The sequence below is a fragment of the Pseudophryne corroboree genome, chromosome 2 (assembly GCF_028390025.1).
Source record: "Pseudophryne corroboree isolate aPseCor3 chromosome 2, aPseCor3.hap2, whole genome shotgun sequence".
Classification (NCBI taxonomy): domain Eukaryota; kingdom Metazoa; phylum Chordata; class Amphibia; order Anura; family Myobatrachidae; genus Pseudophryne; species Pseudophryne corroboree.
Window position 1 is genome coordinate 575,299,236 of NC_086445.1, and position 21,954 is coordinate 575,321,189.

The following is a 21,954-nucleotide window of genomic DNA, read 5'->3' on the forward strand; positions in this document are numbered from 1 at the left end:
ACTGTAACACTATATTTTATTGTGGTATGTTCTTCCCACTCACTGCTTGGCCCTTTCCAGTCTGGTTTCCATCCTCAGTACTCCACTGAAACTGCCCTCACGAAAGTCTGCAATGACCTCCTTGCTGCTAAATCCAAGGGCCACTACTCTCTGCTTATTCTCCTTGACCTCTCTGCTGCTTTTGACACTGTAGACCACCCTCTCCTCCTGCAAATCCTTTACTCCCTTGGTTTGTGTGATACTGCTCTTTCCTGGCTGTCCTCCTACCTTTCTGACCGTTCCTTCTCTGTCTCCTCTCATGACTCCACCTCCCCCCCACTTCCTCTACAGTAGGTGTCCCCCAAGGTACTGTTCTTGGGCCTCTCCTTTTTTCTCTCTACACATCCTCATTAGGTGAGCTCATTAATCTACCTTTCCTCCCCTGACCTCTCCCCTGCTCTCCTCACTCGTATCTCCAACTGTCTCTCTGCTATCTCCTCCTGTATGTCCCAGTGCTTTCTTAAACTTAACATGTCTAAGACTGAGCTGATCATCTTCCCTCCCTCCCGCATAACCTCACCTCCCACAATTTCATTATCCATTGATGGCACAACTATCTCCTCTAGCCCACAAGTGCGATGTCTTGGAGTAATCCTTGACTCCTCCCTCTCCTTCAAACCACACATTCAGTACCTCTCAAAAACCTGCCATTTCCATCTCAAAAACATCTCCAGGATCAGACCCTTTCTCACCCAGGATTCTACTAAGACCCTCATCCACTCACTGGTCATCTCTAGATTGGACTACTGCAATCTTCTCGTATCTGGCCTCCCTCAAAAATGCCTCTCTCCACTTCAATCTATCCTCAATGCTGTTGCCCGTCTCATCTTCCTCACCAAATGTACTACATCCACATCCCTTCTCTTGCAGGACCTTCACTGGCTACCCTTCCCATTCAGAATCCAATTCAAGCTTCTCACACTCGCCTACAAAGCCCTCACCCACTCTTCTCCCTCTTACATCTCTGACCTTTTCTCTCTTTACATTCCCACCCGTCCTCTTCGCTCTGCTAATGCACGACGACTCTCCTGCCTACGGATTACTTCCTCCCACTCCGACCTCCAAGATTTTGCACGTGCTGCTCCCTATCTCTGGAATGCTCTACATCTCCCCATCCGACTCTCCACCTCTCTAAAAAACTTCAAACAGGCTCTCAAGACCCACTTCTTCACCAAACCCAGCCAACTCTCCTCCTAACCTTCTTGTCTATGCTCACTGTCTACCCCGTCTGTGTCACTCCGGTCTGTTAGCCCCTCACCTTTTAGATTGTAAGCTCGCGAGAGCAGGGACTTCTTTCCTCATGTGCCTTTCCTTTTCTTACTTACACTCTTATACTCCATACTCCCTTTGATGGCACCTAACCCCGGGTTTTCTATACCTGTCCTATATTGTCTTGTACTGTAAGTGCTGTTTTCTTGTTTGCTCATTTGATTATGTACTGTGTAATGGGCGCTGCAGTTCCCTTGTGGCGCCATATAAATAAAGGATAATAATAATAATAATAATAAAACACTATGTTATACTGCGGTATGTACTATAACACACTGTATGTATACTGTGGTATGTACTGTAACACGTTATATTATATTGTGGTATGTACTGTAACACACTGTATGTTATACTGTGGTATGTAGTGTAACACACAATGTTATACTGCGGTGTGTACTGTAACACACTGTATGTACACTGTGGTATGTACTGAAACACGCTATATTATATTGTGGTATGTACTGTAACGCACTGTATGTTATACTGCGGTATGTACTGTAACACACTGTATGTTAAATAGCCCTGATATTTAAAAGCCTGAAAAAACTAGTTTATGCATTATTCAAGTAAAAAGGGTCTTGATAAGAGCCCTTAAACGAGAATGTATTATGTGTTATATACTGTAACCAAGGGCGGATTGGGATGAAAAACTAGCCCAGGAAATTTATGGAGGCAGCCCTAATGAGGGTGCGGTCAGATGAGAGGGTGGGGTCTATTGAGGGGGGTGGGACCTGATTGTACACAGCTGCGGCCTGCTTTGTGTCTTTTGCTGCAGTTGTGTCTGAGACCTGGGGCAGATTGGGAACTAAAAGTGGCCATGTAAAATTTTGTAGAAGTGGCCCGACATGGGCAGCACAAGAGGTATAACATACCGTGTAGCCATGGCAGCATCACTGGATGGCAGAGTTGCTGTACTGTAGAGATGGAATAACAGAATGAGGGCGGTGGGCTGCCTGTCATGTGGGGAATGGGGGTCACATGATAACACACAAAACCGGCCCCACAGAAACGTTAACCTACCAGGAATCTTCCTGGTGAGCCCTATGGCCAATCCGCAGCTGCATTCTATAGTCCAAGACCTTGTTTATACACTCACTGTGTGGTGTGATTCATTTTTATGTAAATATACTAAATCATTTATATACTGTATGTAATCTGTATTATTTGAGGAAAAGAAAAATCATGTGGAGGTGACCTGTGCAGTGGACATCACACTAAACAGTAGCGATTGGTAGTATCTCTCTGTTTTTGTATAAGTGCCATTGCTTACTCTTTTTTTCACTTACGTTTGTCATTTAAAGCATTGGTTGTGCTTTTAAGAGTTACGGTGCATACACACGGTGAGATTCGGACTTATCCGATTCTCACCGTGCGACAGGGGGCCGGGTCGGCACTTAGCCAGTATCGCAAGCACATAATAACTGTGCTTGCGATGCTGGCTATGTGCGATTTCAATCCTGACTATCTCTTCTATAGAGATAGTCAGGATTGACTTGCCTGCACAGCCTATTTTTTCTTCCGATGCCGACCGCGCGGGGCCGCGCATCGGCATCGGATCGGGATCGCAAGGTGACTGTCACCTTGCGATCTGCACTATATTTTCTTCCGATTCTGACTATATAGTCAGAATCGGAAGAAAATATCTTACCGTGTGTACACACCTTTAGATATAGGCAGCTTTACCTTGCGCATAGTCCAGACACTATTTGACGAACTGTAACTATATGACTTACATGAGTCAGCTCACCCACCCCTTCCCGCCTCTGCCACATGACCTGACTCAGTCAACTGACTCCTTTTTACTGCCAGGATTTCTGCAGTATGTGTGTTGTTTATGCAGGTTTTATGTTTTGTAATTTCCTTTTGGGTGTTTTATAATTTCCTTTTGGAGCATGTTTAAAAATAAATAAATAAATAAATAAATACATTCTCATTTAAGGGTTCTTATAAAGACCCTTTTTACTTGAATAAACTAGTTTTTGCAGGCTTTTAAATATCAGGGCTATTTAATAATATCTTATTGAAGGAAATACCAGATATCTCCTGCATAATACCAATTAGCGCTGCAGACCACAGGATTTCCCTTGCTGTCCATCTGCAGTGATGGGCAGTCTTGTGTCGCAGAGCAGGTAGCAGTCAGTGATCCCTCCCAATGCTGCCTGTCCAAGTTCCAACTGCACAGCATGGTCTTGGACCCAGTTTGCCCCAGTAGGGAATATGGGGGTTATTCAGAATTGGTCACAGATTTTGCTTCTTAGCAAAATCTTCGACCACTAAAATCACATGCTGGGGGCCGCCCAGTACAGGGCAAGGCCGCTCAGCATGTGTGGCGCTGCTCCGCTATGAATTCGCAATTAAATTGCAATCGCATTGCAATAACTCCAAACAGAGGTTGACCGCCATATTTCCGATCGCAGGAAAAACAGGCGACGTCATTAGCTGGCCCCGAAAACGGCCATGACACTCCTGCATTTCCTGCTCTCCTTACCCCGGAGGCTGTGTTGCTGCCCCAGGATGCCCGTCGCCTTTCAATCACTATGAAATCGCATCCTTCCGGGATGCGATCGCATAGTGAAGGGTCACATAGTAACGAAGATAAAAACGCATCATTAAAAGCGTTGAAATGTTAATATTCTACATTGGTCTTTAATCTCCTTTTTTTGAGCCGTCCAGAGTGCCGCCTATGTGTGTGTGTGTGTGTGTGTGTGTGTGTATAGATAGATAGATAATGTCACCCGTCTGTCTGCCCCCTCCCCTTTAGAATGTAAGCTGTCACGAGTAGGGCCCTCTTCCCTCATGTGCTTATCCTTTTCTTACTTTAATAATCTTCAACTGCACCAAATCCAGCAGTCTTCTGCCACCTGATACTTATTTCAGTGTAATCTGATGATGTAGTTATGTTTATTTACCCTGTACTTGTCCTATATTATCTTTAGCTGTAAGTTGCTGTCTTCCTGTTTTGATTATTTATGCACTCTGTAAATGGGCGCTGAGGAACCCTTGTGGCGCCATATAAATAAAGGATAATGATAGATAGATAGATAGATAGATAGATAGATAGATAGATAGATAGATAGATAGATAGATAGATAGATAGAGATATATTGATTTACATACATATGCTCCTTGTTAGCCTCTCACAATGAAAGAACGTACTTGTATTTAGGGAAATATAAGAAAATAAATTAAACAGAATTTCCACGGAACCAACAACCTGCTAACACCCTCCCTAAGTGTCTCTTGGTGCCTTTGCATTACGGCTGTTCCTGTATGACTGTAAGATGGGCTGAGGGTGGTAGAGGGAGAGGCTGTTTTTATGGGATAAGTGGTACAATTCTAAATCCACATTAACAATCTATTGAACAGAAAATCTATTCAGTTTAGACCAGCACCTGTTTTGTGACTCTTGAATGCATACGTGGGAGTTGGGCTGTTATTTTGGGGTTTCTATTGAGTGCTGTTTCATTTATATAATTATGTTTATTAATTTCTGTTGGGACTATTACACATGCAGCACTGAACACACAACCAGATAAAACACACAGCACAGTTACCTACTCTACAAATGTCACAACGTTCATATAATCAGATTACGCTGTCCTCTTGCACAGCCATACAGTACCAGCAACAACTCATATAGCATGTATGCTACTGCTGCTTCCATGGTGTATTGCAGCCAGTGAGGGAGTCCATTCTGTATGTAGATGCTGGGAAGGTGGAGTCAGATGCTGTCAGTGGCTTCTGTCTGAACTGGATGCGGGTGCTGAAGGGACAGCGCCTGACACACACTGCTTCCTGCTGCTGTATCCTGAACATCTCTGCATTTGGCAGCTGTGTGTGTATGTGTGTGTATAATGTATATACATGTCGTTCACAGCATTCACTGAGTATACTGCAGTCTAATTATGTATTGCTTTCAGTAGGACAGCTACTTAGTGTCTACCAAAGTCAAGAGCATGAATGCAGCAAACACTGTACACCACTAGAATGCAAAAAAAAAAAAAAAATGATAGTAAAAATTTGGTCTGTGATTCAATTTGTTTTATATATATATATATATATATATATATATATATATATATATATAGATAGATAGATATATAGATATATATATATATATAGATAGATAGATATATAGATATATATATATAGATATACAATATCAATATATATATAGAGAGAGATATATTATATAGATATAGATGATAGATAGATAGATAGATAGATAGATAGATAGATAGATAGATAGATAGATATAGATATACAATATCAATATATATATAGAGAGAGATATATTATATAGATATAGATGATAGATAGATAGATAGATAGATAGATAGATAGATAGATAGATAGATAGATAGATAGATAGATAGATAGATAACCAACATCAACAACTAGGTACAGAGAACATTTATACCAGAAAACGTGCAATTCTGCCTTATAACATTAGGGAATGATTTACCATTATTTGTATGTACGGTGTATCCTGTGAAATTAGCTTACTACGTGATTTGTGACTAATAATAATAATAATAATAATAATATAATATATTATTATTATTATTATTATTATTATTATTAATATGCTTTCCGTCTATAGTAATGCAAATAAAAATACTTTCATAAACACAGCCGATTCGTGGCATTTAGTGAATATGACCCAGTAGCAGTGCACACCAGCCGGCACCTTACCATAGATACTGCCGCAGCCTGTATAACACACACCCATAGCAGAATTACTAGTAAATGTAAACACAACAGATGCCACATTGTATGTAACAGCTTAGAATATATCACCCGTGCTGGGTGTCACCGTGTGGTTAGCAGTAGACTCGGACAGATACCTACCGACAGTGCTGTGTGGTGAGCTCTTGTGCTATCCACCCCTGCCCGGCTCAGCAGTAATAATCTGTATATGCAGCTAGAGGAACGGAAATCTTCTCCCCAGCAGCAGCAGCAGGAAAGCGTCAGTGGTTACACACTTCCTATCTGCAGTACAGACTGCTAGCAGCTACAGCAATACAACCACGCAGTATCTTTCACTGGAAGCTGAGAATACATTCCTTGTCACAGTGCTCGTCATTTCCTAATTCATTGTTCTATGTTCTCTGCTGTTACATCAACAGACACTGTTTGGGTTATCAGTGATTAAATATTATTACTGAATAAATCAAACACTGTCTTGTTATTATACAACTGAGATAAAGAAGAATGTTCTAATACATGCAAATAAGTGAAAGCTCAAGACAATAATAGAGCAGAGCTATGTAATAAATGAAAGATAAATGGAGTATTATCCTGGCAGTTGCAAATCAATATACACTACAGTACATGCTTATTGGACAGTGGTAAACATAGGTAGCTTTTCAAACTATTGTGTAAAACCGGTGGCTGAAGTTAGCAACTTCAGCCTTGTGTGTACAGGGCCCCATACACTACAACGACATGTCGGAGGCTAAAGTCGGATGCGATTTCCCTTGAACCGCCCGGCAGCTTCCCAGGCGGCAGGATCGCATACGATACATCGTATGCGGTCCTTTTGCATATGATGTATCGAATGCGATCCCAGCCATGCCTGCAGGATAAACAATATCACGAGTGCAGCACTAACGACCTAGGAGCTCGATACGATGCTCACGGGATCGCGCATCAGATCGGATCAGATGTAAAACACATCCGATTTGCCACTTTTCTTCAGATTTATCGGCTCGAAAGGTCGAAATCGGATGAAATCGGACATTATCGTTCTAGTGTATGGGGCCCTTAAAATAGGAATTGGGTAAAAAACAGAATGTAGGACCGAACCGGCTCCCTGCAGCCAACTCTGCCACTGTGGAGCTTGTAGTACCCGTCCAGGGAGTGTATGAGACAGCTGTCAACATGGTGACGAGAAGGGAGAGATGACAGCCTCCTTGAATGGTCCGGAGATGGGGTAAAAGCGAGAGCATCCGTACCATACAAGGAGGCTGTAATCTCCACCTCCCCGGTGACAGTTGTCACAGGAACACACACACACACACATCCACCCCCTCCTCCCCTCAGCGTGACACCCACAGGATGGGGACATGCACTACAAGCTCCACAGTGGCAGAGGTCACTGCAAGGAGCCATTATGGTCCAGTTTTCCAGGATCCGTAACATTTTAGTTTTAACCCAATCCCTGTAAAACATGATATTAGTGTACCATCCAATTACAAAATACAATTTTTACAGTTCTGGACATGAAGGGGCATATTTATGTGTTAGTATTAGAGATGTTAGGGACCCATCTAATCAAGTTCACCTAGGCGTTGGTGGATGGGCCCACATACTGTATATGGCCAAATGTGTGCTAAGAACTTTACTTATACTCCATGTTAATTGTAAAAGTTTTATCAAAATTATTTTGACTGTCAAGTGTTCTTAGTGCTTACAGTGTGCATCAGCATTTTTCTTTTTGCTTTATGATACTAGATGCCTCAGCAGGGTATCACCTCTTATTATGTTTAAAAATAGGGTGTGCAGTTCAGCCTCCCCCTCCTTTACCTCTATATTTTTGTATATATTGTACACTTGAAGGCAAGGCTCTTTCTGGTGTTGGCACCTTTCCCATCTACCTTAAGGTGTTTTAATCGGTATGCGGTTAAATTACCGGCTGTCGGGATCCCGATCCCTTTTAATTAGCACAAGTTCCTGCATTGCTGACTGCATATTAGAATGGGCTCTAATTAAAGGTAACATTTATATAATGTGTTAGTATTAAAGCTGTTAGGGACCCATATAATAAAGTTCGCCTGGACTTTGGTCGATGGGCCCACATATTTGGCCACATGTGTGCGAAGAACTTCACTTATACTCCCTGTTAATTGTAAGAGCTTATCAAACTTATTTTGACTATCAGTGTTCTTTGTGCTTAGAGTGTGCATCAGTATTTTCTTTCTCCTGTATGGTACTAGAAGACTCAACATGGAAGTACCTCTTATTATGCTTAAAAATAGGGTGTGCAGTATAGGCTCCCCTCCCCTTTGCCTATATATTAAGCCAAAATGTAGCAAATCATCAGAAACTGGTGCCTGAACATTTGGGGTATTTACCAAACGGTACTGCATCATGGTGGTCATTCCGAGTTGTTCGCTCGTTGCCGTTTTTCGCAACACAGCGATTAGGTGGAAAATGCGCATGCGCATGGTACACAGCGTGCATGCGCTAAGTAATTTAACACAAAACTTTGGAGATTTACACAAGCTCGAGCGACGTTTTTTCAACGCTCTAGTGATCGTAGTGTGATTGACAGGAAGTGGGTGTTTCTGGGCAGAAACTGGCCGTTTTCAGGGAGTGTGCTAAAAAACGCAGGCGTGCCAGGTAAAAACGAAGGAGTGGCTGGAGAAACGGGGGAGTGGCTGACCAAATGCAGGGCGTGTTTGTGACGTCAAAGCAGGAACTAAACGGACTGAGGTGATCGCAATCTAGGAGTAGGTCTGGAGCTACTCAGAAACTGCCAGGAATTATTTAGTAGCAGTTCTGCTAACCTTTCGTTCGCTATTCTGCTAAGCTAAGATACAGAGGGCGGCGGCCTAGCGTGTGCAATGCTGCTAAAAGCAGCTAGCGAGCGATCAACTCGGAATGAGGGCCCCTATACCTGTATCTGAGATATCTGCTGCATCCCGATCTTTGTGATTGCAAATTCTATTCTCAGTTTTCTCTGGTGACTGCAAAAATACCAAATTCACCATGCTCCAAAAAGGGTATGCTTTTCAGAGCTTGGCCCCATTTGCTTGTGCCATCTTTATATGGCGTTAGTCCATTGTGGACCATGGGCTTCACATTGTTTTTTGTTTTATTGAGAGGGATCTGAAAGACTGCTGGTGAATGCTGGAGCTGCCGGCCGCACATGCTCAGTTAGTCTTTTCAGGCAAGGCCGTTTTGAGATATTGCCTCAGTAAACCATTTCTCATTGCAGTGATATGAAATTAAAATTATTGGGGAACATACTGTTAAATTGGCTCCCGAGTGTAAGATTTTTATGTACAGTATCTTCAAGCTCTTGAATATCACACAATAAACTTCTAGGACAACATATGACGCTGTTACTGAAGCCTTTGATTCTGAATTACAACATATTGTAGAGCAGACATAAAATGGCTCATTTAGAGTTGGACGTATGCTTGTTATTTCTGTGCTCCAACACCATGCATGTATAGGTCAATATCAGTGGCAAATTTTTCTATGGGCCCAGGTAAAATTCACCACCCAGCTCAGTGTCAGTGAAGCCAGATGCAGTCCATGACTACACTGGCTTCACTGTGACTAACAGTGACTACCTATTGGAAGTCCTAACCGTCAGTCACAGACACACAAAGTGGTCCCATTGTGAGGTGTTTCCTCCCTCTGGGACTGCCAGACTGGGCTGCGATTGGCCACTGCCTGCCTTGGCGCAGGTTTATCAGGCTTCTATGGGCTGATGCAGTCCGTAGAAGCTGGCTCTTGTGCGCATGCGCCCGGGCCCAGTGCCAGGACTCTCCTCTATGGCATGGGTAGCAGCAGCCCCCCCTTCCCTTTTGTATGCACAAAACTATGGAAGCTTTTGCATGGACCAAACAAGTACTTGGTGGCTTTATTATTACACTGTGGTTTGTAGTTTTTCCATTATGATGTCATTATCAGGCTTTATAGAATGACTTTATACGATAGTCAGTTAGAATTGATGTAGTACTTTTCCCGAATGCGCACATTAAATACAGTCATTTTGGCTCTACTACAGAAAATCATTCTTGACCATAGCTTGCATGATATGTATTCCCTTCATTGCAGAAATGGCTCACATATGATTCTATTATGTCGCCATGCTGTAACAGAGTGCTAATTTAGTATTTAAACAGTTCAGTAATCTATCACATTAGTTCAATATGGCTGATCTGTGACACCTTACTGACATATTTCTTTGTGGTTTACCACCAGGAAATGTATGACTATGAACTCATTAAAGGGTCTGCCCACGGTTAGCGCTATTGTTTGTGGAAAGCCTCATCTGCTTCTAGATTTGGGGACATGTATAGGACAGAGGTACATCCCATGTGTTCACAATTAAACCACCCTGACCGGAGTCAAGAAAAGGGGTGGGGAGCTGGAGGGACGAGAAGAGGGGCAGAGGGCCAGCTATTGTTTATTTTAATTTCTTTGGATCTCCTTGAGAGACGTGTTTCCTCTCCTTGTGCTTCTATTAAACACAGATGTTAACTTCAAAAGAAATCTTATATTATTCTCATTGCTGGTAATTTCTAATTATAATATCATTTTTTTGCACAGTCACAAACATATAAGGTGCGATTTACTAAAGTGATGAGATCCCCATGCACCTCAGCTATCTCGGGATTTGGAATTTCCCGCAACTTCAGCTGCACAGGTAGTGACTTTGGCAGTGACATGATATTTCTGTCAGATGCTAAATCTGAGTTGCAGTGAAGATTAGAAACTTGTGTGAGATATCTGGAGCTATGCTTTATTTCTCTAACGTCCAAAGTGGATGCTGGGGACTCCGTAAGGACCATGGGGAATAGCGGCTCCGCAGGAGACTGGGCACATCTAAAGAAAGCTTTAGGACTATCTGGTGTGCACTGGCTCCTCCCCCTATGACCCCCCTCCAAGCCTCAGTTAGATCTCTGTGCCCGAACGAGAAGGGTGCACACTAGGGGCTCTCCTGAGCTTCTTAGTGAAAGTTTTAGATTAGGTTTTTTATTTTCAGTGAGACCTGCTGGCAACAGGCTCACTGCATCGAGGGACTAAGGGGAGAAGAAGCGAACTCACCTGCGTGCAGAGTGGATTGGGCTTCTTAGGCTACTGGACATTAGCTCCAGAGGGACGATCACAGGCCAAGCTTGGATGGGTCCCAGAGCCGTGCCGCCGGCCCCCTTACAGAGCCAGAAGGCAGAAGAGGTCCGGAAAATCGGCGGCAGAAGACGTCCTGTCTTCAACAAGGTAGCGCACAGCACTGCAGCTGTGCGCCATTGCTCTCAGCACACTTCACACTTCGGTCACTGAGGGTGCAGGGCGCTGGGGGGGGGGCGCCCTGAGACGCAATAAAAACACCTTGGATGGCAAAAAAAATGCATCACATATAGCTCCTGGGCTATATGGATGCATTTAACCCCTGCCAGAATCCATAAAAAAGCAGGAGAAAAGTCCGCGAAAAGGGGCGGAGCCTATCTCCTCAGCACACTGGCGCCATTTTCCCTCACAGCTCCGTTGGAGGGAAGCTCCCTGTCTCTCCCCTGCAGTCACTACACTACAGAAAGGGTTAAAAAAAGAGAGGGGGGCACTAATTAGGCGCAGTATTAACTATACAGCAGCTATAAGGGGAAAAACACTTATATAAGGTTATCCCTGTATATATATAGCGCTCTGGTGTGTGCTGGCAAACTCTCCCTCTGTCTCCCCAAAGGGCTAGTGGGGTCCTGTCCTCTATCAGAGCATTCCCTGTGTGTGTGCTGTATGTCGGTACTTTTGTGTCGACATGTATGAGGAGAAAAATGATGTGGAGACGGAGCAGATTGCCTGTAATAGTGATGTCACCCCCTAGGGGGTCGACACCTGAGTGGATGAACTGTTGGAAGGAATTACGTGACAGTGTCAGCTCTGTATAAAAGACAGTGGTTGACATGAGACAGCCGGCTACTCAGCTTGTGCCTGTCCAGACGTCTCATAGGCCGTCAGGGGCTCTAAAGCGCCCGTTACCTCAGATATAGACGCCGACACGGATACTGACTCCAGTGTCGACGGTGAAGAGACGAATGTGACTTCCAGTAGGGCCACACGTTACATGATTGAGGCAATGAAAAATGTTTTACACATTTCTGATGACGAGTACCACCAAAAAAAGGGGTATTATGTTCAGGTGAGGAAAAACTACCTGTAGTTTTCCTGAATCTGAGAAATTAAATGAGGTGTGTGATGATGCGTGGGTTTCCCCCGATAACAACTGATAATTTCTAAAATGTTATTGGCATTATATCCTTTCCCGCCAGAGGTTAGGGTGCGTTGGGAAACACCCCCTAGGGTGGATAAAGCGCTCACACGCTTGTAAGGGCTCTACCTTCGCCTGAGATGGCCGCCCTTAAGGATCCTGCTGATAGAAAGCAGGAGGGTATCCTAAAAGGTATTTACACACATACTGGTGTTATACTGCGACCAGCAATCGCCTCAGCCTGGATGTGCAGTGCAGTGCTGGGTTGGCGTGGTCGGATTCCCTGACTGAAAATATTGATACCCTAGATAGGGAGAGTATATTTTTGCCTATAGAGCATTTAAAAGATGCATTTCTATATATGCGTGATGCACAGCGGAATATTTGCCGACTGGCATCAAGTCTAAGCGCGTTGTCCATTTCTACCAGTAGAGGGTTATGGACACGTCAGTGGTCAGGTGATGCGTATTCCAAACGGCATTTGGAAGTATTGCTTTATTAAGGGGAGGAGTTATTGGGGTCGGTCTTTCAGACCTGGTGGCCACGGCAACAGCTGGGAATTCCACGTTTGTACCCCAGGTCGCCTCTCAACATAAGAAGACGCCGTATTATCAGGCGCAGTCTTTTCGTGGACAAGGTTCCTCATTTCTGCCCCGTGACAGAGGGAGAGGAAAAAGGCTGCAGAAATCAGCCAGTTCCCAGGAACAGAAACCCTCTCCCGCCTCTGCCAAGCCCTCAGTATACGCTGGGGCTTTACAAGCAGAATCAGGCACGGTGGGGGGCCCGTCTCAATGAATTTCAGCGCGCAGTGGGCTCACTCGCAAGTAGACCCCTGGATCCTTCAGGTGATATCTCAGGGGTACAAATTAGAATTCGAGACGTCTCCCCCTCGCCGTTTCCTAAAGTCGGCTTTACCGATGTCTCCTTCTGACAGGGAGACAGTTTTGGAAGCCATTCACAAGCTGTATTCCCAGCAGGTGATAATCAAGATACCCCTCCTGCAACAGGGAACGGGGTATTATTACACACTGTTGTGGTACCGAAGCCGGACGGCTCGGTGAGACCGATTCTAAATCTAAAATCTTTGAACACTTACATACAGAGGTTCAAATTCAAGATTGAGTCACTCAGAGCAGTGATTGCGAACCTGGAAGAAGGGGACTACATGATGTCTCGGGACATCAAGGATGCTTACCTTCATGTCAAAATTTACCCTTCTCACCAAGGGTACCTCAGGTTTATGGTACAGAACTGTCACTATCAGTTCAGACGCTGCCGTATGGATGGTCCACGGCACCCCGGGTCTTTACCAAGGTAATGGCCGAAATGATGATATTCCTTCGAAGGAAGTGAATTTTAGTTATCCCTTACTTGGACAATTCCCTGATAAGGGTAAGATCCAGGGAACAGTTGGAGGTCGGTGTAGCACTATCTCAGGTAGTGTTGCGGCAGCACGATTGGATTCTCAATATTCCAAAATCGCACCTGGTTCCGACGACGTGTCTTCTGTTCCTAGGGATGATCCTGGACACAGTCCAGAAAAGGTGTTTCTCCCGGAGGAGAAAGCCAGGGAGTTATCCGAGCTAGTCAGGAACCTCCTAAAACCGAGCCAAGTCTCAGTGCATCAATGCACAAGGGTTCTGGGTAAAATGGTGGCTTCCTACGAAGCAATCCCATTCGACAGATTCCACGCACCAGTGGGACCTGCTGGACAAATGGTCCGGGTCGCATCTTCAGATGCATCAGCGGATAACCCTGTCACCAAGGACAAGGGTGTCCCTCCTGTGGTGGTTGCAGAGTGCTCATCTTCTAGAGGGCCGCAGATTAGGCATTCAGGACTGGGTCCTGGTGACCACGGATGCCAGCCTGCGAGGCTGGGGAGCAGTCACACAGGGAAGGAATATCCAGGGCTTATGGTCAAGCCTGGAGACATCACTTCACATAAATATCCTGAAGCTAAGGGACATTTACAATGCTCTAAGCTTAGCAAGACCTCTGCTTCAAGGTCAGCCGGTGTTGATCCAGTCGGACAACATCACGGCAGTCACCCACGTAAACAGATAGGGTGGCACAAGAAGCAGGAGGGCAATGGCAGAAGCTGCAAGGATTCTTCGCTGGGCGGAAAATCATGTGATAGCACTGTCAGCAGTATTCATTCCGGGAGTGGACAACTGGGAAGCAGACTTCCTCAGCACGACCTCCACCCGGGAGAGTGGGGACTTCACCCAGAAGTCTTCCACATGATTAAAAACTCGACAGGTATTGCGCCAGGTCCAGGGACCCTCAGGCAATAAGCTGTAGACGCTCTGGTAACACCGTGGGTGTACCAGTCAGGGTATGTGTTCCCTCCTCTGCCTCTCATACCCAAGGTACTGAGATTGATAAGATGGAGAGGAGTAAGCTCTATATTCGTGGTTCCGGATTGGCCAAGAAGGACTTGGTAACCGGAACTTCAAGAGATGCTCACGGAAGATCCGTGGCCTCTACCTCTAAGAAGGGACCTGCTCCAGCAAGGACCCTGTCTGTTCCAAGACTTACCGGGGCTGCGTTTGACGGCATGGCGGTTGAACGCCGGATCCTGAAGGAAAAAAGGCATTCCGGATGAAGTCATCCCTATCCTGATCAAAGCCAGGAAGGATGTAACCGCAAAAACATTATCACCGCAATTGGCGAAAATATGTTGCGTGGTGCGAGGCCAGTAAGGCCCGACGGAGGAAATTCAACTGGGTCGATTCCTACATTTCCTGCAAACAGGAGTGTCTATGGGCCTGAAATTGGGGTCCATTAAGGTTCAAATTTCGGCCCTGTCAATTTTCTTCCAAAAAAGAACTGGCTTCAGTCCCTGAAGTTCGGACGTTTGTAAAAGGGGTACTGCATATACAGCCTCCTTTTGTGCCTCCAGTGGCACTTTGGGATCTCAATGTAGTTTTGGGTTCCAAAAGTCACATTGGTTTGAACCACTTAAATCTGTGGAGTTAAAATATCTCACATGAAAAGTGGTCATGCTGTTGGCCCTGGCCTGGGCCAGGCGCGTGTCAGAATTGGCGGCTTTATCCTGAAAAAAGCCTTATCTGATTTTCCATTCGGACAGGGCGGAATTGAGGACTCGTCCTCAGTTTCTCCCCAAGGTGGTTTCAGCGTTTCACCTGAACCAACCTATTGGTGGTGCCTGCGGCTACTAGGGACTTGGAGGCCTCCAAGTTGCTAGACGTTGTCAGTGCCCTGAAAATATATGTTTCCAGGACGGCTGGAGTCAGGAAATCTGACTCGCTGTTTATCCTGTATGCACCCAACAAGCTGGGTGCTCCTGCTTCTAAGCAGACTATTGCTCGTTGGATTTGTAGTACAATTCAGCTTGCACATTCTGTGGCAGGCCTGCCACAGCCAAAAATCTGTAAATGCCCACTCCACAAGGAAGGTGGGCTCAGCTTGGGCGGCTGCCCGAGGGGTCTCGGCTTTACAACTTTGCCGAGCAGCTACTTGGTCAGGAGCAAATACGTTTGTAAAATTCTACAAAATTGATATCCTGGCTGAGGAGGACCTGGAGTTCTCTCATTTGGTGCTGCAGAGTCATCCGCACTCTCCCGCCCGTTTGGGAGCTTTGGTATAATCCCCATGGTCCTTACGGAGTCCCCAGCATCCACTTAGGACGTTAGAGAAAATAAGAATTTACTTACCGATAATTCTATTTCTCATAGTCCGTAGTGGATGCTGGGCGCCCATCCCAAGTGCGGATTGTCTGCAATACTTGTACATAGTTATTGTTACAAAAATCGGGTTATTATTGTTGTGAGCCATCTTTCAGAGGCTCCTCTGTTATCATGCTGTTAACTGGGTTCAGATCACAGGTTATACAGTGTGATTGGTGTGGCTGGTATGAGTCTTACCCGGGATTCAAAATCTTCCTTATTGTGTACGCTCGTCCGGGCACAGTATCCTAACTGAGGCTTGGAGGGGGGTCATAGGGGGAGGAGCCAGTGCACACCAGGTAGTCCTAAAGCTTTCTTTAGATGTGCCCAGTCTCCTGCGGAGCCGCTATTCCCCATGGTCCTTACGGAGTCCCCAGCATCCACTACGGACTATGAGAAATAGAATTATCGGTAAGTAAATTCTTATTATTCAACTTACAGCTGTCAAACTATTTACCATGCTACATTCCAATGACGGAGAATTCTGAATGCTGAAATATGTGAGTGCATAACACATTTTAAGATGTTCGATAGAAATATGCCTAGTTTAGTACATAGAGGATAGAGAGGTGCATGCCCCACTGTCTGCATAAGCAGATGTTATGCATGACATTCAGCAGATTTTTGGTCTATGATTGGAATGCACATATTCTAATAATGAAAACCTCACGTAGCATATGAAGTTTTAATTTCGTTAATATGTGCATTTCAACGCATATGACATGTCTGCAATTATTGAAATTAATGAAATTAATATCTTCTACTTGATAATTACTTTGGATTTCATATACTCATCAATTCTAACAATGTAAAAAAACGCAGTGGCCAGGGTCTGAATGTCACCACTTCAGGAACAATGTACTGTATATAAGACCATTTTGTCAATCTAAAAAGTTAAACAGACCCCCACTAACTGCCTCCACCTTCAAGCAATATGGACCCCTGTTATATTATAATAATATGCCTCCTTCAAAAATGAAGGAGGCATATATTTGAATAATATGTATTGTAAAATTCATTGTAGGGGTGGATTATGTGAGTATAACTAATGTGGTGATAAAGATTTATGACTGGCAGCCTAATTCACCTAAGTTCCTTACTAGGAGGAACTGACAAAAGAAATATACAACAATAGGTGAGCTGGCGCCTGAGGGTTGAGTCAACACCCTGTGTTACAAAAGGCACTTATGATTCACACCTTTAAGAGGATGCTGGGGACTCCAAAAGGACCATGGGGTATAGACGGGATCCGCAGGAGCTTGGGCACACTATAAAGACTTAAACTGGGTGTGAACTGGCTCCTCCCTCTATGCCCCTCCTCCAGACCTCAGTTAGACTTTGTGCCCAGGAGTGACTGGACACACACTAGGAGAGCTCTACAGAGTTTCTCTAAAAGACTTTATTTTAGGTTTTTTATTTTCAGGGAGACCTGCTGGCTACAGGCTCCCTGCATCGTGGGAGTGAGGGGAGAGAAGTCAGACCTGCTTCTTCTTAGTTCAAGGGCTCTGCTTCTTAGGCTACTGGACACCATTAGCTCCAGAGGGTTCGATCACTTGGTTCGCCTAGCTGCTTGTTCCCGGAGCCGCGCCGTCAACCCCCTCACAGAAGCCAGAAGAAAGAAGCCGGGTGAGTATTAGAAGAACCGAAGACTACAGTGATGGCAGAAGACTTCAGTAATGGAGGTACAGCGCAGTGGTAGTGCTGCGCTCCATGCTCCCACACACTTCACCAACGGCACTCACAGGGTGCAGGGCGCTAGGGGGGAGCGCCCTGGGCAGCAGTTACTGAGGTTTGGCTGGCATAATAAAAGGCTATACAGTGTCCGATCACTGTATTGAGTACCCCCGCCAGGTTAAAGATTAAAATTTTAGCGGGCTACAGCGCGCCGGGAAGAAGGCGGGGCTTAGCCGCACATTGCTCACCAGCGCCATTTTCTCCTATCTCTACAGCACTGCAGAGACGCTGCCCGGTCCTCCAAGCTCCCGCAAGTACATGGGGAGGAAAAACGGGGGGGGCACATAAAATTGGTGTTTTTCAATTTATATTACCGGCGCTGAGCATATTACTAGCTTCGGTTAGTGTATGGGCGCTGGGGGTGTGAGCTGGCATACTCTCTCTGTGTTCTCCCTAATGGCTTCTCTGTGGGTCTGTCCCCGGGTTTGTGGACCGTGTGAGTGTGAGTGTGTCGGGAAGTGGTGTCGACATGTCTGAGCCTGGGTGTTCCTCCCCGGAGGAGGTTATGGGGGCTGTAGAAAAAGATTTAAGTATGTGTCTGTCGGCACAGCCGACGGCTGACTGGATGACTATGCTGAGTACACTGAATACAAATGTGGCTTTATTGTCAAAAAGACTGGATAAATCTGATTCTCAGACACAAACATGGAGACAGTCGGTGGAGGACGCATTGTCTCAGGTACAAACAGTCTCAGGGTCACAGAAGCGTGCTTTTAACCAGATGGCAGATACAGGTACCGAAACGGACTCTGACTCCGATGTCGATTTAAATGAGGCTTCTTTGCATCCACGGGTTGTTAAGAGTATTCAGTACATGATTATAGCCATTAAAGATGTTTTATGTATATCTGAGGAAGAGTCTGTTTATTTAAGGGGAAAAGACCTGAGGTAAAATTTCCCCCCTCTCATGAAATGAATGCACTTTGTGAAAAGGCTTGGGAGTCGCCTGAAAAAAGGTGGCAGATTCCCAAGCGAATTTTGATGGCATATCCTTTTCCCTCTGATGATAGGAAAAAATGGGAGTCGTCTCCAAATGTGGACAAGGCTCTATCCCGATTGTCCAAGAAGGTGGCACTTCCCTCTCCAGACACGGCTGCCCTCAAGGATCCGGCGGATCGTAAGCTGGAGACGACTTTGAAGTCCATTTTCGTCAATACTGGTGCATTGCTCAGACCTGCTGTGGCGTCGGTATGGGTGAGTAGTGCTATTGCAAAGTGGGCTGAAAATTTGGCTTCTGATATGGATGCTCTTGATAAAGATAATATTCTTCTGACTCTTGGTTATATTAAGGACGCTGCAGATTACCTAAAGGATGCGGCGAGGGATGTTGGTCTCTTGGGATCAAGAGCCAATGCCATGGCGATTTCGGCCAGGAGGGCGCTGTGGATTCACCAATGGAATGCTGATGGCGACTCCAAGAAGAATATGGAAGCTCTTCCTTTTAAAGGTAGTGTCTTGTTCGGTGAAGGCCTGGCTGACCTGGTGTCGACCGCTACGGCGGGTAAGTCATCTTTTCTTCCTTATGTTCCCACACAACAGAAGAAGGCACCCCATCAGCAGATGCAATCCTTTCGGCCAAATAAATACAAGAGAGGTAAGGGCTCGTCCTTCCTCGCTTCAAAGGGTAGAGGTAGGGGAAGGAAGTCGCCTGCAGTATCAGGCACCCAGGAACAAAAGTCCTCCCCTGCCTCTACCAAGTCCACCGCATGACGCTGGGGCTCCCCTGGGGGAGTCCCTACCGGTGGGGGGGCCGTCTCCGATTCTTCAGTCAGGTCTGGGTTCGTTCGGCTCTGGATCCTTAGACATAGTGTCCCAAGGGTACAGACTGGAGTTTCAGGAGATGCCCCCCAACCGGTTTTTCGTGTCGGCCTTGCCAACTTCTCTTCCCGAAAGAGAGGTGGTAAGAGATGCGATACAAAAGTTGTGTCAACAGAGGGTCGTGGTACCGGTTCCCCCGATCGGGGGAAAGGGTTCTATTCGAGCCTCTTTGTGGTGCTGAAGCCGGACGGTTCGGTCAAACCGATTCTGAACCTAAAATCCCTCAATCCATACTTGAAAACTTTCAAGTTTAAGATGGAGTCTCTTTGAGCGGTGATCTCCAGTCTCGAAGGGGGAGATTTTATGGTGTCAGTCGACATAAAGGATGCTTACTTACACATCCCGATATTCCCTCCTCATCAAGCCTTCCTGAGGTTCGCGGTACAGGATTGTCATTACCAATTTCAGGCGTTGCCATTTGGGCTTTCCACGGCCCCGAGGGTTTTCACCAAGGTAATGGCAGAGATGATGGTCCTCCAGCGCAAGCAAGGGGTCACAATTATCCCGTACTTGGACGATCTCCTGATAAAGGCGAGGTCCAAGGAGCAGTTGTTAAGAAATGTGGATCTCTCCCTGTCTGTTCTGCGGCATCACGGTTGGATACTAAATTTGCCAAAGTCTCAGTTGAGCCTGGCCACTCGGCTGCCCTTCCTGGGCATGGTCCTGGACACGGAGATACAGAGAGTGTTTCTTCTGGAGGTCAAAGCTCTGGAAATCCAGACCATGGTCAGGGAGCTCCTGAGGCCGACAAGTGTGTCGATTCATCAATGCACTCGGGTACTAGGGAAGATGGTTACGGCTTACGAAGCCATTCCGTTTGGCAGGTTTCATGCCCGGGTGTTTCAGTGGGATCTGCTGAAAAAATGGTCCGGGTCTCACCTGCACATGCACCGGAAAATAATTCTATCTTCCAGAGCCAGGGTTTTTCTACTGTGGTGGCTGCAAGGTTCTCACCTTCTAGAGGGACGCCGATTAGGAATCCTGGACTGGGTCCTCCTGACAACGGATGCAAGTCTCCGAGGCTGGAGCGCAGTCACGTTAGGAAGAAATTTCGAGGGAAAATGGTCAAGCCAGGAATCTTGTCTCCACATAAATGTTCTCGAGTTGAGAGCCATTTACAACGGCCTGCTGCAAGCAAAGAACCTTCTTCAGGGTCGCCCTGTCCTAATCCAGTCGGACAACATAACAGCAGTGGTGTACGTAAACCGCCAAGGCGGAACAAGGAGCAGGGTGGCTATGGAGGAGGCCACAAGAATCCTACGTTGGGCGGAACAGCACGTGAGCGCTCTGTCAGCAGTCTTCCTCCCGGGAGTAGACAACTGGGAAGCAGACTTCCTCAGCAGACACAATCTACATCCGGGAGAATGAGCTCTTCATCAACAGGTGTTTGCAGAAGTGACAAAGCGTTGGGGACTTCCTCTGATAGACATGATGGCGTCTCGCCTCAACAAGAAGCTCCCGAGGTATTGTTCCAGGTCGAGGAACCCCCAGGCCAGCGCAGTGGACGCCCTGGTATCTCCGTGGGTGTTTCCGTCGGTGTATGTGTTTCCTCCGCTTCCTCTCATTCCGAAGGTGCTGAGGATCGTTCGACGAACAGGGGTTCAGGCGATACTCGTCGTTCCAGATTGGACACGGAGGGCTTGGTATCCGGATCTTCAAGAATTACTAGTGGAAGATCCCTGGCCGCTTCCTCTACGAGAGGACCTGTTGTTGCAGGAGCCCTGTGTGTTTCCGGACTTACCGCGGCTACGTTTGACGGCGTGGAAGTTGAGCGTCAAATCTTAGCTCGGAAGGGTATTCCAGGGGAGGTCATCCCCACTCTCCTTAAAGCTAGGAAGGAAGTTACGGCAAAACATTATCACCGTATTTGGAGGAAATATGTTTCCTGGTGTGAGACCAAAGCAGCTCCGGCGGAGGTGTTTCACTTGGGTCAGTTTCTCCATTTTTTGCAGGCTGGCATAGATGCAGGCCTGAAATTGGGTTCCATAAAAGTGCAGATTTCGGCTTTATCTATTTTCTTTCAGAAAGAATTGGCCGTCCTTCCCGAGGTTCAGACTTTTGTGAAGGGAGTGTTGCATATCCACCCTCCATTTGTGCCGCCGGTGGTGCCGTGGGATCTTGAAGTGGTCTTGCAGTTCCTTATGTCTCACTGGTTTGAACCTTTGCGTAAGGTAGAGTTAAAGTTTCTCACCTGGAAGGTGGTCCTACTTTTGGCTCAGGCATCGGGCAGGCGAGTGTCAGAGTTGGCGGCCTTGTCTCACAAGAGCCCATATTTGATTTTCCATTCAGATGGAGCGGAATTGAGGACTCGTCAACAATTTCTGCCGAAGGTGGTTTCTTCGTTCCACATTAACCAGCCTATTGTGGTGCCTGTGGCTATGGATGCTGTGGCGGTTCCAAAGTCTCTTGATGTTGTCAGGGCTTTGAAAATTTATGTCGCCAGAACGGCTCGTACCAGGAAAA

General features: G+C 46.0%; 1 protein-coding gene across 4 annotated transcripts in view; it reads right to left on the reverse strand.

The window, feature by feature from the left end:
* The window catches only part of C2H1orf216 (chromosome 2 C1orf216 homolog), a 273,069-nt gene that overhangs the window by 55,252 nt on the left and 195,863 nt on the right, over positions 1–21,954 (reverse strand). The window contains exon 1 of one of the 4 annotated variants that reach the window (XM_063954455.1): positions 6,160–6,293. The exons of the other annotated variants lie outside the window; for them this stretch is intronic. The gene's annotated coding sequence lies outside the window, so the exon portion shown is untranslated. Of the gene's footprint in view, positions 1–6,159; positions 6,294–21,954 lie in introns of those variants that run through there. 4 annotated transcript variants of the gene reach the window in all.